At 42.9% G+C, this 14,407-nt stretch overlaps 1 long non-coding RNA gene across 1 annotated transcript; it reads left to right on the forward strand.

Annotated features, from left to right (window-relative positions):
* Positions 1-2,169, forward strand: LOC138064502 (uncharacterized). The gene is made up of 2 exons (XR_011137761.1): positions 1-193; positions 336-2,169. It is a non-coding gene; the product is annotated as an uncharacterized lncRNA (long non-coding RNA).
* The last annotated feature ends 12,238 nt before the right edge of the window (positions 2,170-14,407 follow it).

Consider the following 14,407-nt stretch of genomic DNA (forward strand, 5'->3'; position numbering starts at 1 on the left):
GGTGCACCCGCCGACGAGCGCCCTCGCCCACGGCGGCTGCTGCTGCTGCTGCTGCTGCTGCTGCTGCTGCTGCTGCTGCTGCTGCTGCTGCTGCTGCTGCTGCTGCTGCTGCTGCTGCTGTCGCCGCCGCCACCGCCGCCGCCGGTCCTTGGCCGCCTGGCCGGGTCTGCGCGGGGGAGCGGGGCTCTTCCAGGTAACTGCCTCGGTCGGGGCGAGGGGTTTTTAGGAGGTGACGCTTTGATAATTATCCCTGAGCAGCAATGAGCTCCGCTGTGCCCGTTCTTGAAAGGAATGGGTCAACCACTCACAAACTTTTTTTTTTTTTTTTTTTTAAGGAATCGCAACTTATTTTCAAAAGTTCACAGGGCCCAACTTGATTCGCTTCAAATGCGGGATATATACCGGATGGCATTGTTTTAGCTCCCTGAGAAATGGCTTGTGTTACTGAGGTTGGCATTTATTAAATCCTCTCAGATGGGTTAAGGTGTCGCAGATGGACTGCTCCCCTAGAAACACATCACCCTTCACATATCCCCTTCGAAAATCTTTGCTTGGTACATGGCAGGAGCACATAAAAACACTGCAGTGCAATCTGTGAGAGCCTAGCAGTGCATTTGCAATGCATAAAATGCTCTAAAGAATGAAAACAAAGACCAGGCAACTCTTCAAGTGACAGTTCTTACTACGAACACAATGCACCACCATTCCTCATTTGCAGTAAAGTCCGTCATGTTACGGTGTATGCTGCCTTAATGTGAGCAATCTGGATGATATATGATGGCCAAGGGAACTATACCTTCAAGTTTCCTGACTTGTATTTCAATTCTCAGCCCATCACCATTGTATTTTCTTGAGAAGCAAAGAACTAAAAACACCTGAAAGAAAACTCCAAAGATCTCAGAGTAATCGCAATTTGGAATAGAATTATCCACTGGTGTCTCACAGATAGCAGCAAATATTCAAATCAGAAATGCACACCCTTCTTCACTGAGTACAAGCTGAAACATACATTTTGGAAGTGACCCAAGCTGCTTCCCTTGCCACCACGTCCTGGAGGGGCTCAGGCCTGCACGAAATACAGAGATCCAGGTTCTGATCTCAGTTTCCTGGGTACAACTGCTGCTTAACTCCATTCACTTAAATGGACTCACTTTGGTTGTACTTTCTTCTGCATGTAAATCTGAAAGAAAAGTTGAGTCTGCAATGTATAAATGTAGCTGTGTTTATTTTCACCATATAGCATAGCTGCCAGTCTTTATACATTTTCTAACATTTACTGGATCATAATTCTGAACTGTAAAATAAATAATTTCAGCATAGATGTAGTGGCCTGACATCAGTGAGAACAAGTGTTAATCACAGAATCACAGAATCGTTGAGGTTGGAAGGGACCTCTGGAGATCATCTAGTCCAACCCCCCTGCTCAAGCAGGGTCCTCTAGAGCATATTGCCCAGGATCACGTCCAGGCGGGTTCTGAATATCTCCAGGGAAGGAGACTCCACTACCTCTCTGGGCAACCTGGTGCAGTGCTCTGTCACCCTCGCAGTGAAGAAGTTTTTCCTCATGTTCAGATGGACCTTCCTATGTTTCAGTAACTGCCCATTGCCTCTCATTCTATCACTGGACACCACGGAGAAGAGTCTGGCCCCATCCTCTTGACACCCCCACTTCAGATACTTACACACGTTGATGAGATCGCCTCTCAGTCTCCTCTTCTCCAGGCTGAACAGGCCCAGCTCTCGCAGTCTTTCTTCCTAGGAGAGGTGCTCCAGCCCTCTAATCCTCTTGGTAGCCCTCTGCTGCACTCTCTCCAGGAGCGCCACGTCTCTCTTGTACTGGGGAGCCCAGAACTGGACACAGCACTCCAGGTGAGGCCTCCCCAGGGCTGAGGAGAGGGGCAGGATCACCTCCCTCCGCCTGCTGGCAACACTCTGCCTCATGCACCCCAGGAGACCATTGGCCTTCTTGGCCAATTAAGTGAATGCCAAAGAGCAGACACTGCTAACAGTGTCTTCTTACCTGCTAAACGGTGTCTTTCCTCTGCTTAACGAAAGTGTTTTTTCAACAACAACAGCACAAGGGTGGATTTTTTAAATTCTGGAAACGAGTGTCTGTGTCAACTGTTAAAGCATTTGAATACCATCTTCCAATAAAGCAATCAACACGCAGCTGTTCATAAGAAACAAATAGACTGTTTAATTCGGTTTGTCCTGCTAAAGTACCTGTAAGATGGTGGGACCCATGCTTGTGCATGAGTGGATAGCATTTTTCAGCTTTTCCGTTTTCTTGGTTGCCTGACAGTGGCATCAGCCCTGGCAAATGGACGTGACATGAAAAGGATGACAAGGGAAGGGGGCATGGAAAGGTCCGGTGGCTAGTCTGTACACACAGCAAGTATATAGCCAAGACAGGGATAGACTCCAAGTATCACAATCTCCTACACTGACTGTGTTTGTATGTGGGTGGTTTTGTTTTCAGAGTGGATGAGCACATGCAGCTCCTAGAGATTCCTCAGAGAATTTTTTACCTCTCAAGTCTTAAATGCACAGCAAACATTGCTGGAATGTGTGTGCTGTGGAATAAGGAAGGTTTGCCAGGTCTGTCATGGGCAAAGCAGTCCTGACTTGGGGAATTTTGTCTGATTTAATTTATCACCAATTAACACACATTTTTAATTATTGGTTCGGGTACTGAGAAAAAAAGAAAAAAGAAAAAAGAAAAACAATTAAACAAACATTTAGGGAAACATCTTTCCTCTCCTTTCTCCAGGCTCAACTTGCAATAAGCACCTCTCTTCCCCACTTCGTGGTCTCAGCTTCCCTTGCTTTGGCCGTATGTGATGCCCGGTCTATCCCGATCCCTTTGGTGAGCTGACAGGTGGTGCAAAACATTGTGGCCAGTGCAGGACATCGCAGCCCGTGCATGACGGTTTCTTTCTGCTGCTCCTTGCTTCTTACCCATTTTCCTCCTCTATTCCTTCCCTCTTACTGCGCACCTACCCCAGCATAGGTCCCCAAGGCCACAGTCCCTTAGCGGTGTCCCTGCCCTAGCATGGGAGCCCCATGGGCTGCAGCCCCCTCAGCGACATCCTTCCTCTGGTGCGGAGCACCTCCTGGCCAGATCGTGTCCCCATCCGTGTTCCCCACAACACCCCCTTCCACATGTCTCCTCCACTTCCGCCTCCCTTTTCCCCTCTCATGTCTTTTGACACATCTCCTCACATGTCCCCTCCTGTGTCTCCTCCCCTTCTCACATACATTTGAGCAGAGACACCACGTGCTCCTTTGAAGGGTTGAAGTTTTAGTGCGCAATAGGTTGTTTTCACCCATTTCAGGGCTGCATGGAACTGGCTGTGACTGGCACAGGGCTATTCATGGCCTCCCAACACCTGGCACCCCCGCAGCCCCCTGCTATCAAAACCCAGCCGTTTTATGCCCCAGTACACAGGTCTCATCACATGCACTGTGGGATTAGACCTGACCTGTTCTTCTTTTCCAAGGGTTAGTCTTTTCTCTCGCCCGATGGCCTCACTACATCTTCCTTTTTGCAAGCATGGAACGTGCAACCCACACTGGGTTCGCTGTGTGCAAGGAAATTGCTACAGCGCTGCAGAGGAAATGTAACTGCTCCAGAGGGTTATACTGTGAAGTCAGAGAAATGTAATGAAGGAGTGGAACTGAAAACTGGAAAGCAGACTGTGTTTCCATGGAGGAGGAGGAGGTTTCTTCATGCTGAAATTTCCAGAAGGCAAAACATACTGTTGTTGAGCCTGCAAAACCAATGGCTCATAACATCAGGATACAGGAGAAGACTCTAGGGGTGGCCAGTCACACCAAGAGGTGCCCTGATGTAAAAGTAGGAGCTCTAAGACAGTTAGATTTCAGCAGTAAAGAAAACAACAGTTTAATACACCTTTTGCAGCCATCTGTTGAGATATTTCACCTGGAAATCCAAACTCTTTTTAACCCTAGATTAGCTAGTTTGCACTCAGTTCGGGAAGCAAGGAAGATAACAGACTAGTAAAACTTTTATTCAGGAAATTGCTTTTTGAATAGCTTTGACCACCCCTTTTCTATTACTTGACAGTTCCTCAGTACTGTATTTTGGGGTGTACACTGAAGGTTAACCACCACTGCTGTTTTTTCACTCTCTCCCTTGATTTGCAATATCTGAGTCAGCTGACGGTGACAGCTTTCCTGAGGCATTCCTGGAAGGAACTTCCCAACTTTTCATAGGAAATAATTGCATTATTATTATCTTACAGCAACATAAACTCTCACGAAGCATTTTATCTTCAATTTGTATTTCCTAACATGGGAGTTAGTCATATCAGCCTGGTTTACAACCCAGTGAGTGCAGATCACTGCATTATGTTGTTTACTGCAGCCTGCCAGACTGTTTTTTTTTTTTTTTTAATCCTTCTATTTACAGAAAAACAGATACAGTTAGTTGCTCTTTAAAAGACAGTATTCTGCTTGGAGAGGAACAGAAGCACTAGCTGTGGTTTCATGTCCCCTGTACTGCCCACTGCTCCCTGTGGGTGGGCAAGCTTTGAAATACTTACCTGTGGAAGCAAGTTTGATACTGGTGAAATGTAGATATATTTAATTTTAGATAATAGCAAGTCACAATTTGATCAGTATGGGTAATGTTTCTTAGTATAACATATCTCATGTTTTAAGAAGTGTGATTTAAGAGCCATCTCTTGTGAGGGTTAGTTGACAAATGACTGCTACTATCATTACCGTAAGAAGAGATGCTATCGCCACAAGCATAGCTTTGTCATTTCTCACAAATACTTAACATTAAATATAACCACATACAATATTATATCTACAATTATCTATATACAGTAAGGTGGTGTGATACTCACTGTTAACAAAATTACTACTTTTCAGAAGTAAAATATATATGCAGTCGAATCCTTAGCTAGTAAAAATTCTTTGACTTTGCCAGAAGTAAGCTTATTTTCCCTACCATGGATGTAACCTATACTTTGAAAAGTAAAGAAAATACGTGCAGCTGCCAACTAAAATACTGGAAGTCTATGTAAGGTAGCAATTCTAAATTTTATAGTAAGTTTCTTCCTTTCTCAGGCTCCCCACAGAGGTATATTTTGTAATGGAATGCAGCATGTATATATTTTTGTGTTAAAGTTTCAGCCTTCCTCTGTGCAATGAATTGTCCACCTTTTAAAAGTTAGCCCAGACCAGGATTTTTTCATAAACATTTTAACACGCATTATATATACATTGCCAGACAACTTTTATAGGGATAGACTGGCCTGCACAAGCCAGGGTTTCTATGCAATCAATGTGATTGAACCGGTAGCTATGGAGAATGTGAAAATTCAATGTGAACAAAGCCCATGCTTTAAAAAGAAGTTCTGCATTCCCCCTCTAATGAAAGTTATTCCTAATAACATCCCTACTGCACGGAACAAGGAAGCAAAACTTCACCATGAAACAGAAGCGAAGTTTAGTAGACACAGACCCTGATCAAACAAAGGCACATAAAAGGATGCAGTGTGATTTTATCTAAACCCTGTTTAGGTTTTGATGGCCAAATCGTCTGTGCTGTAAAATGGAGTACACTGGACATAAACCCCACCAACATAGCCTTTGAGATGTAGGTTATAATGGTCAGTTCCCAGCATTTCCTTGTGGCCAGGCAAATGCCATTTCGTATCTCTTGCAGCACTCTGGTGTCTTCAACAATGGTTTAAGAGAGATCAAACCTTGGCTGTGTAAAATGCTTATTCAACCAAATCAAAGTCATCAAAGTCAATGTGATTTTTGCCTGAGTAAGGACCCCTAATTTGGACCCATTATCACAAAAGCTTCTACCTTTTACACAGGAAGTGTATATCTGAATAACTCCATTCAGTCAGTGGAGATGGGCGCTCGGGAAATAGGCGGCATAAGCTGGCAGTGCATTTCTAAACTCAACTGTAGATAAAAACAGTCCCTGAAGACCTGTAGTCTCCAGCATTCAGTGCAGATCTTAGTGGCAAGACAGCTAGTTTTAGGAGGTGGTGTCTTTCCTTCACTAGACAGGGACACTCAAGAAGGGAAGGAAGAGCGCTGTCAGGTGGTTGCAACCAGCTCAGGAACCTGAAGGAAAGGGACTATTCCATAACCATGTGGCCTGGTTCAGCACCGGCATGGTCAGGGACCGCCAAGAAGAGCACGCTGTCCCTCACCTCAGGTCTTAACAAGGAGTTACACTCAGGACATGCCATCATCAGGCCAGGGAAACAAGGAAGTTTTATTTATTTAGTCTCCCTGCAGCATACAGGCCAGCAACCCCCTTGGCCTCCACTCCAGTAAAGTTGTGCCTTCGGGCTCTTGAACCTCGCAGCAGCTTCTCCCAGCTCACTCTGTGACCATTCAAACCTCCCGCCTGTAGCTGGAGGAGTGCCACAGTCCTTCTGATAGCATCTCTGCCTCTAGGAGACGGGTGGATGCAGGAACCTTGCCTGCCACAAGCTACCATGCCCTTAAAGAAAGAGCAGCGCTTTTTTTTTTTCTCAGAACCATTTCCTCTTCTTTTCCCACATCTGCCTCTGAGCTCGTGGTGAACTTATGACTGTCCATACCATCCTGCAAGGACTCACTTTTCAGGAGGCAAGAAACCTCTTCTATATGTCCTTTTCCAGGGGTGACTGTTTCCAAAGATAGGACTGGAACTAGTTTTTGCTTTTGTTCTTTTCATCCAGGCATAGAGGCACCTTCTGCTCCTCTGGCAGAAGTCTCTGGAAGTCTCTCAGGTCAGGACACGTCTCTCAGGGCAGTCACATTTTTAACACTGGGAAGTGGCCAGGAATAGACATCCTCTACAAGTTCAGTCATTTGGGCATTGGTTTTTTTGTGCTTCTGCAATGCTAGCTGAATATGCTGTATATCAGTGGTGTCACATCTTCTTGCCATTTGCAAAGCGGTCAGCATATCTGCAGTCAAGCTGTAAGGATATCTCTTCCAATGCTGGGCTTCCCTGGACATCCAGGCAAACTCACACTGCAGAACAAGGAATCTCTATTCAAATTCAAATTCCTTTCAGAGTTGGTCAGAATTGCCAGCCCACTTCCACACTTGCTTACAGACAGCACGGTCTGTTCTGTGTAATCTGCCTCATCTGCCTCATGTGAGGTTGAGTGCATGTTCAGTTTGGGGATTGCTTTGCGCTGTGCTTCTACGTAAAAATGGCAGCTTTTAAGTTGCGCCCACTGCTTTATTATCCCCTTCTGAAATAGCTTCGCTCTCTTAATGCTTCCAGCTCTTTTATCAAGGGCAGCAGGTCTGACCTCTGCATTCTCTAGCTACTTGCAGCCATCCGGGGCTGGATCTGGGCCTTAGCCAACTTGCTCTGCAGACACAATCCCCGTCTTGGCTCTGAGATGGGCCACTTCCTGTTCCTGCTCTATTGTTTGTCTTAATCTGAAGAACAGGTATCTCCCCATGCCTGTTGACTCTCTCCTCTGCATCTGAGGTAAGAGGAAACAGTTAAATTTAACTGTCTCTTGTGTGCCCCCACAGCTCCCATCCTGTGTGATCTCACAAGGCACCTGGGAGACTAAGGCCATCGCTGCAAATGCTCTTTAACTTGCCTTCAGCGTTGGTGCCAGAGGCTGTGCGGTAATGGGTCAAGTTACCAACAATTTTCCTGGAGATTCAATGGATTCCAGTCTGTTACGTTTCCAGAGAAGCTTCAATATTTAAGCCATGTCCTTTCTTACTGTTGCTAGACAGTTTTCTTTCGTATTCCCGTGTTGTATGCCCAAGTGTGAAAAGCTGTGCCTTTATTGTCAAGCCCCCAAACTCACTCACATCAATGTCCAGATCGTTCCTCTCCTTCCAGAGAGGTTCTCTTGACTCTCTCCCTTTAGCTTAAATGACCTCTTTCTCACTTCTGCTTCAGCAAATTCCCACCAACTCCAGCAGCAAGAAGAATTCAACATTTTGAGGGCACTCTACTCTTGGGGAATGAGACAGTCAACCTCCTTCTCTCTGTCCCTGAGTCTTTGCACACTCATTTATCTAGTGGAGCAGACCAACAAACAGCAATCCTTCTTCTGATGAAGTCGTATCTCTTATGACAGAGGTTGCAGAAAGTATGTTGCTTCTTGGTTTGAGAAGGAAATTTACTCTTCTTCACTGGGCTTCTGGTCATGCAAGCCAGACTTTCCATACAAATTATAAATGCCAGGGCTTCTTCCTTCTTGCATTAGCTGCTTCCTCCATTCCTTAGGCCTCACAGTATCCCACATGATTGGACAGGAATTAGGTAGCTTTGCAGACTCTACTGCTATAAAAGGAACAAAACTCTCCTGTCATTTTTTGCCAAGTCAGGATCCTCTGGATTAGACCCTTCTTTGGTAACCAATTAAATAGTTGTATTTCCCTGAGAAAAGCAATGGTTTCAGCATTACCCCCCAGCAAAGTCATGGATTAATAAGATATTTGATTCTATTGTTTTTCTTGATAGCTGTAAGACCTTGTCCACTTTCTTACTGAGCGTCCAGAAAAGAATCTTATTAGGATTGCTGTATCCTATGATCACTGTCCAAGCTTCTTCTGTAAGTTGCCCATGAACGTTGTCTTTCCTATGTTTCTAAAAGAAGATCTATTTCAAGGACAATGCTTTTTGACCAAGGTTTCCAGGACTCCTTTTCACTGACCTGTGGTCTAGTGCATTATTGTAGCCTACCAGAAGGAAATCTGCAATGCAACTGATTCCTAGCAGTCAGCATAAAACTCCTAATAGTTACCAAAAGAGCTACATACAAAAAATAGAAAGCAAAGGAAAAATGATGTGTTGAAAACTAAGAGAAGGAGGGGAAAAATCATAAATATGGAAGACAGGTTTAGTTCATAAGCTGTCATTTAAAGCTTTCCCAAAGTTAGCCACAAAATCAACAGGCATTTTTTCATACGTTGTATTTTCTTCATTAAAATCAATGAAATGTAACCTTGCTATATGCTTGTGATCTGGGTGCCAGATAGTGTTACCTCAAACGAAGCTATGATCAGGAAAACTACATAGGAGACCTGTCTTATCTCATCTCTGTAAAGAAATATTTTTTTCTATTAGAACTTGCAGTAGTTCAGGCACCACATGTGGTGCTAATCATAGTCAGTTAGGAGTTAATATAGCTTTGCAGAGCTACTTCTATGTTCCTATGCCATTTTGGAGGGCATCTGGTTCTGGTTACTTTTAGAGATGAACTAGTTGGGCTCTAAGTCTCATCCATTCAGGCAGAATTGTATTCCTTGCAACACAAACTGGGCCGATTAACTATTCCACTACTTCGGTAGCTCCCCTTCAAATCCACGGTTTCTCCACACAGTATTCTTCTGTGAATCAGGTCCACCTGATCGTGCTTCATTTTCCTTTTCCCCACTCTGTTAGCGCTTTTTGGTCTTAAAAGGCCAAGAAGCAATATGCACGTCTGTTAACATATAGAAATGATCTTGTTTATCATACGTGTCTACCGTCAACAAATTCCTCCCACAAAGGTACTTGAGTCTTCTTCATCAGATTCAATCTGTTACTGATCACGCTTAGTGTGTTTCTCTGACACACAGGGATTCTGTGCAGTCCACCTCCATGTTCTGCAATCCCTTTATTGCATCAAGGTAAAGCTGTTCACTGAACTTAGAAAGTAAACTGAGGCTAGATTTAAAAGCTACCCGACTATTTTAGTGAAAGGGGAAGTGGTTGTCCCAGTTTCTGAAGCAACTTTAAAGAATCCACTCCAAGTGTTAGGTGCAGAATTTCACTCTTAGTCTCCAAGATTTTTTTTGAGATACTTGGGCTTGGACATTTAGGGTTTATTTCCCTAGATTGTTTTCATTTTTAGTGAATGATCACATCAACCTCTCAGAGACGAGTACCTTCAAAGCTGCCAACAACCTCCAGAATTTCTTTGGGACGCAAGGGAGCAACAGCTCTGGAGCCATATCTTACTTGTTTTCATCTTCTGCTTCTAAACACTGCGCACAATGATTAAGGCGCTGTTTAAAGGTAACATAAATGATCTATTTATACTAACTGCAGTGTTCATGACAAATACACCTCTGATGGCAGAAAGCTTATGCAAAACTTCTCCCCGTGCAATTACAGTTCAGACATGTGAGCAGTGGGAAGAGTCCTGAGATATACGCAAGTTAACAGTGCATAAAGAAAGTAATAGTGCGCCCTGGATGGATTCCTGCACCTGAGATCTTTGTAGCAATATTAGTGAGGTAGCTGGATGGTTTTATACCTGGCAAATCCCAGAATGCACAGATAGAACCAAGGCTGTAGAGCTTACTGAGAAATTCATTGCAGATTTTCTGTTCTCAGAACTGGCCTTTAAAAATGGGAGGCGGGTTTCCTATCAAAATAAAATGAAAAAATATCTAAACTTTACAAAATAAAATTCAAACTTAAAAGGTCCCACCTTCTTTGTTCTTTCTTTCCCTTGTCCTTGGTGCCAGCCTTTCAATGGAAGTAAAAAGAAAGCAGAAGAAGATGTCTAAGAAAAACTAGAAAAGAAGGGTAAGAGAGCAAACAAAAAAGAAATACCTCTGGCAGTCTTTTCAGTTTGGAACCACCGAGAAATCTGAGTTTTCAAGGAATAATTACCAATGTTTTGATCAGTTCTGTCTGACTGAAAGCTTGTTGCATATGGATAAACAAAAACAGCAGAGATTTGTGGATCCACCCTGATCCTGCTTACACAAAAACAAACTTCTTCCAGAGAAAAAGCAATCTTCTTCTTTCTCTTTTTTGTGTGTGTTTTTTTTTTTTTTAGGGGGGGAAGGGAGGAGAGGGAGGAATCATTCTTCAAGGATAAGTGAGCATCTTCTAAGCATTAAGCAGCTTAGTTGCTCTTTCCCCGGAGCAGGTGTGTCCCTGAAGCCTACAGCTGGAATGTAATCGTAACCTCTTATATACTATCCACTCTGAAAAAAAATGACTGTAACTGGCCGGTGAATACTGGCAAAACGTAGAAATCCACCTTGGTCTATGCTGTGTCATATCTTCGATTCCCTCACTGTCTTAACCCGTGGCAGTTTTTAACAAAGCACTCTGGAAAAATGTGGACCGCTATTCTGTTAGGAGAAATTCAAGTTTAGCTGATCCTACCTTGGAATGACAGGGCGGAAAAAAATGACGTCTCGAGAGATCTTCCCATCCAGTTTTTCCCTGTTGCTGTCCCTGCAAATGAGTGGGGAATAGCTAGAAAGTACACCTGCCTACAGCTGCGTCACAAGCATAGCCAACAGCAGGCACTGCAATGTTCTGCCACGGGGGAAGCTTTAGGAAGTGTTAAATCAATTACAGAACCACAAGAAGCCCCATGCTCACAGCAAAATGTATGGTAAAAATTCCCATTATGCCATACTGCGTAGAAGAAGAGCAGCAGTGAGGAATTTTGGGTCACCTCCTCCTTTTGCATAGTTTCAGCAACTTTGAAAATGTCATTGTAGATTTACTGCCAGTACTTTTACCACTACCAGAGTTGTAGACAAGCCTCCGCATTTCAGGTTTCAAATCCTTCCAGCACTATAGGAGTTATTGGCTCCTCTAACAACTGCAGAGACTCTGGAGACTTAAATGACTCACTGCTGTTCAAAGATGCTCTTTCTGTTCAACAGTTTACGTGCCACAGACAAAAAAATGTTTCAAGTATGGGGTTTATACTCTTGGTATTAGCAATTAATAGAAGCTGAGCAGTTGCTGTTAAGAAACCCCTTGAAACTGTGTTTTACACAGTTGCTTACATTATGTTTTTAGAAGAGAGCTTCCTCATTGACAAATTTCCTTGCATGTGTCTAAGATCTGGGAATGCATGAGCCAAACCATTTGCTGAGGAAAACTCTGGTGAAGATAGTTAAGGAAAAAGCAAGGGTAAATTTATGGAAAACAACAGCAACAAAACTCCAGTTCTGGTCTGTTTCTTCAAATATCAACAGTAATATATTTTGCACTTAACTACATGTTCCCTGACATACAGTTACCATAGTTGTACAGGCAAATCTTGCGTACACTTAGTTTACACGCACGTTTTTTGAGAATTATCAAAATCCTGGTTCTTCCAGCTTTTTGTTCCTGGGATTGATTTCCAGACAGTCAGTTTTTGTGTTGGCATCTTTTCACTTGCACTCCCTGGTGTTTCCTAGATGGAGGCTGCCAGAAGCTCAGCTTTGTCTTGCTGCTAGTATTCAGAGGAGATGTGGCAGCAGCAGTTCAGAGCAGATGGCAGGCCTTTTTCCTTTCTTTAAGCAGTATAAACTGACTTAGAGCTGTGTGTCACCATGAAGTAGAGGCTGAATGCAAGAGTACATCCAAATAATGGTATAGGAGAGTGGGACTGCGAAGCAATACATAGTATGACCCCACTTCTGACTTTTCCACAAATCACTGTCACTTACCTTTGATTCAAATTCCTCCCTACTGCTCTTGACCAGGCGAGTGATTGTCCTTGTGAAGTGCAGACCAACTGCAGTCAAAAGTTTGTTGTCAAAACTGCCATGTAAACACATATAGTATATATGAAAATGGATATGTATGTAAAATATATAAAAACAAATGTGTCATATTATTAAAAAAACAGTGAGTCCCCAGTCATGGACAGAGCTAAATCAATCCTTATCTTTTCCAGGCAGTTAGTTCCATAAAGAGGTGTTGGTCAAGTGTTGTTGTTTGACTTCAAACCTCTCATGTAATCATAGATCAGGATAACAGTATTTTCTGCTAGTCAGAAATTCCAGTTTGATTAGCTTTAATAATACTACTGATATGAAGTAACATAAGAGAACTGGCGGTCTAAATGCACAAACTAAAGGAAGAACTTTTTCAAACTCTTTTTGAGCCAATCTATGTGAAAAGCCTCCTTCCACCACATGCAAATAACATCCACATCCTCTACACCTCCAGCTAAGGTGCAAGTCAACGATACAACAGTATAATTCTCTTCATAATTCTCAGCATAATTCTCTTTCTCTGGGTTACAGTCAAGCTGAAACCAAAGGAAAGGACTTCATTATACAATAGGCCAGAGTTTAAAAAAAACTCTCATAGCAAAGTTTATGCTTTTCAAACTCTCACAAGTTTAATTAATTACTCAAAAATTTAATGAGCTTTAAACAAATAATGGATGAATTCTCATCTGTTGGTGTTAACGCATCTACGCATTCTACAAGGGTCAAAATCGTCAAACATGCAATCATCCCTCGCTTTTAAACAACAGCTTATGGAGTCCGATTCTCTAATAGAATAAACCAGAGTACATTGAATGCGCTTAGTTAAGCTTCACCAATGCAGACCAGCATAAAAGCGTGGCTCATACGTGCTGGGATTTTGCTTTTCCAAGTCAGAAAAATTGCTGCATTGCTAGGACAGGCTGCAAATATGTCTAATTACTGGAAGGCATCCATCTTCATAGACCATCATATTGTCAGGTTAAACACAACGTGACTTAGAGCTTGTCTACATGTGGAAGACAATTCTTAGTAAGCAAAATCCCCTGGTCTTCTATCCTTCTATTCCATAAAACTCCCGGATCTCAGGAATTCTTTGCCTTTTCTCAACCACTGGTCTGGTTCTTCTCCTTTTATTTTCAGCTGTGATATTCTCCCTCTCAGCTCTTTTCTTCTCTGTCCAATTTGACATACCATTCTGTCTCCTCTGCTTGTCATCTCACCCTTAACGACTTGAGGCTGACTAAGCAAGACCATTAAACCTTCCTGAAATAAGGCTACAGAGGAAGACCTATTTCAGTGGGAAGGTACTCATTTGGAGACACGGCAGTGTAGTCTGAGATTGGCTTACTTTGAGTTGTAGAAAAGTTCAGCTGCAGAGAAGTTTTCAGTCTCATCCATAGACATATATAAGCTATTAGGCCATGGGTATTTTTAAGTTAGCATAAACTTTAGCTTCACTCATTTGGTCAATCTGTAGCCATCACAAGTCAGGGGTCTAGTCTAGACTTCCACTGCTAGCTCAACTGTTGAAATAGACAGCTGAAAATAGTTTTAAAACTCCTCTAATTACACCAATCATAATTTTATGTATAAACAGGCAGGCCTCAGTCATTACATTTTTAAATAGAAATTTGGAATCATAAGGACAATTGCCTGACAGTTTCAAAGAATGGAGAGTTGTGCAATTTTTACAAAGAAAATTTTATAACTAGATTATAACATGTGGGGCTCCCTTCCTAAGTGATGAGTAAGCAATCAAAGATACAGCTTCAAATTTAATTACCAGCAGTACACTGCGATTTAAACAAATTCTTAGAGCCCCAGGCCGAGGTCCTGTGATTGTGGGATTTTCATGTGTGTTTAGATGCAAGAAGGCTGTTTGAAGAAACTGTCTGGTATAAGCGGCCATACACAGAACGTCTGATTGTTCCTGCTA

The sequence above is a fragment of the Struthio camelus genome, chromosome Z, assembly GCF_040807025.1.
Source record: "Struthio camelus isolate bStrCam1 chromosome Z, bStrCam1.hap1, whole genome shotgun sequence".
NCBI classification, from domain to species: Eukaryota; Metazoa; Chordata; class Aves; order Struthioniformes; family Struthionidae; genus Struthio; species Struthio camelus.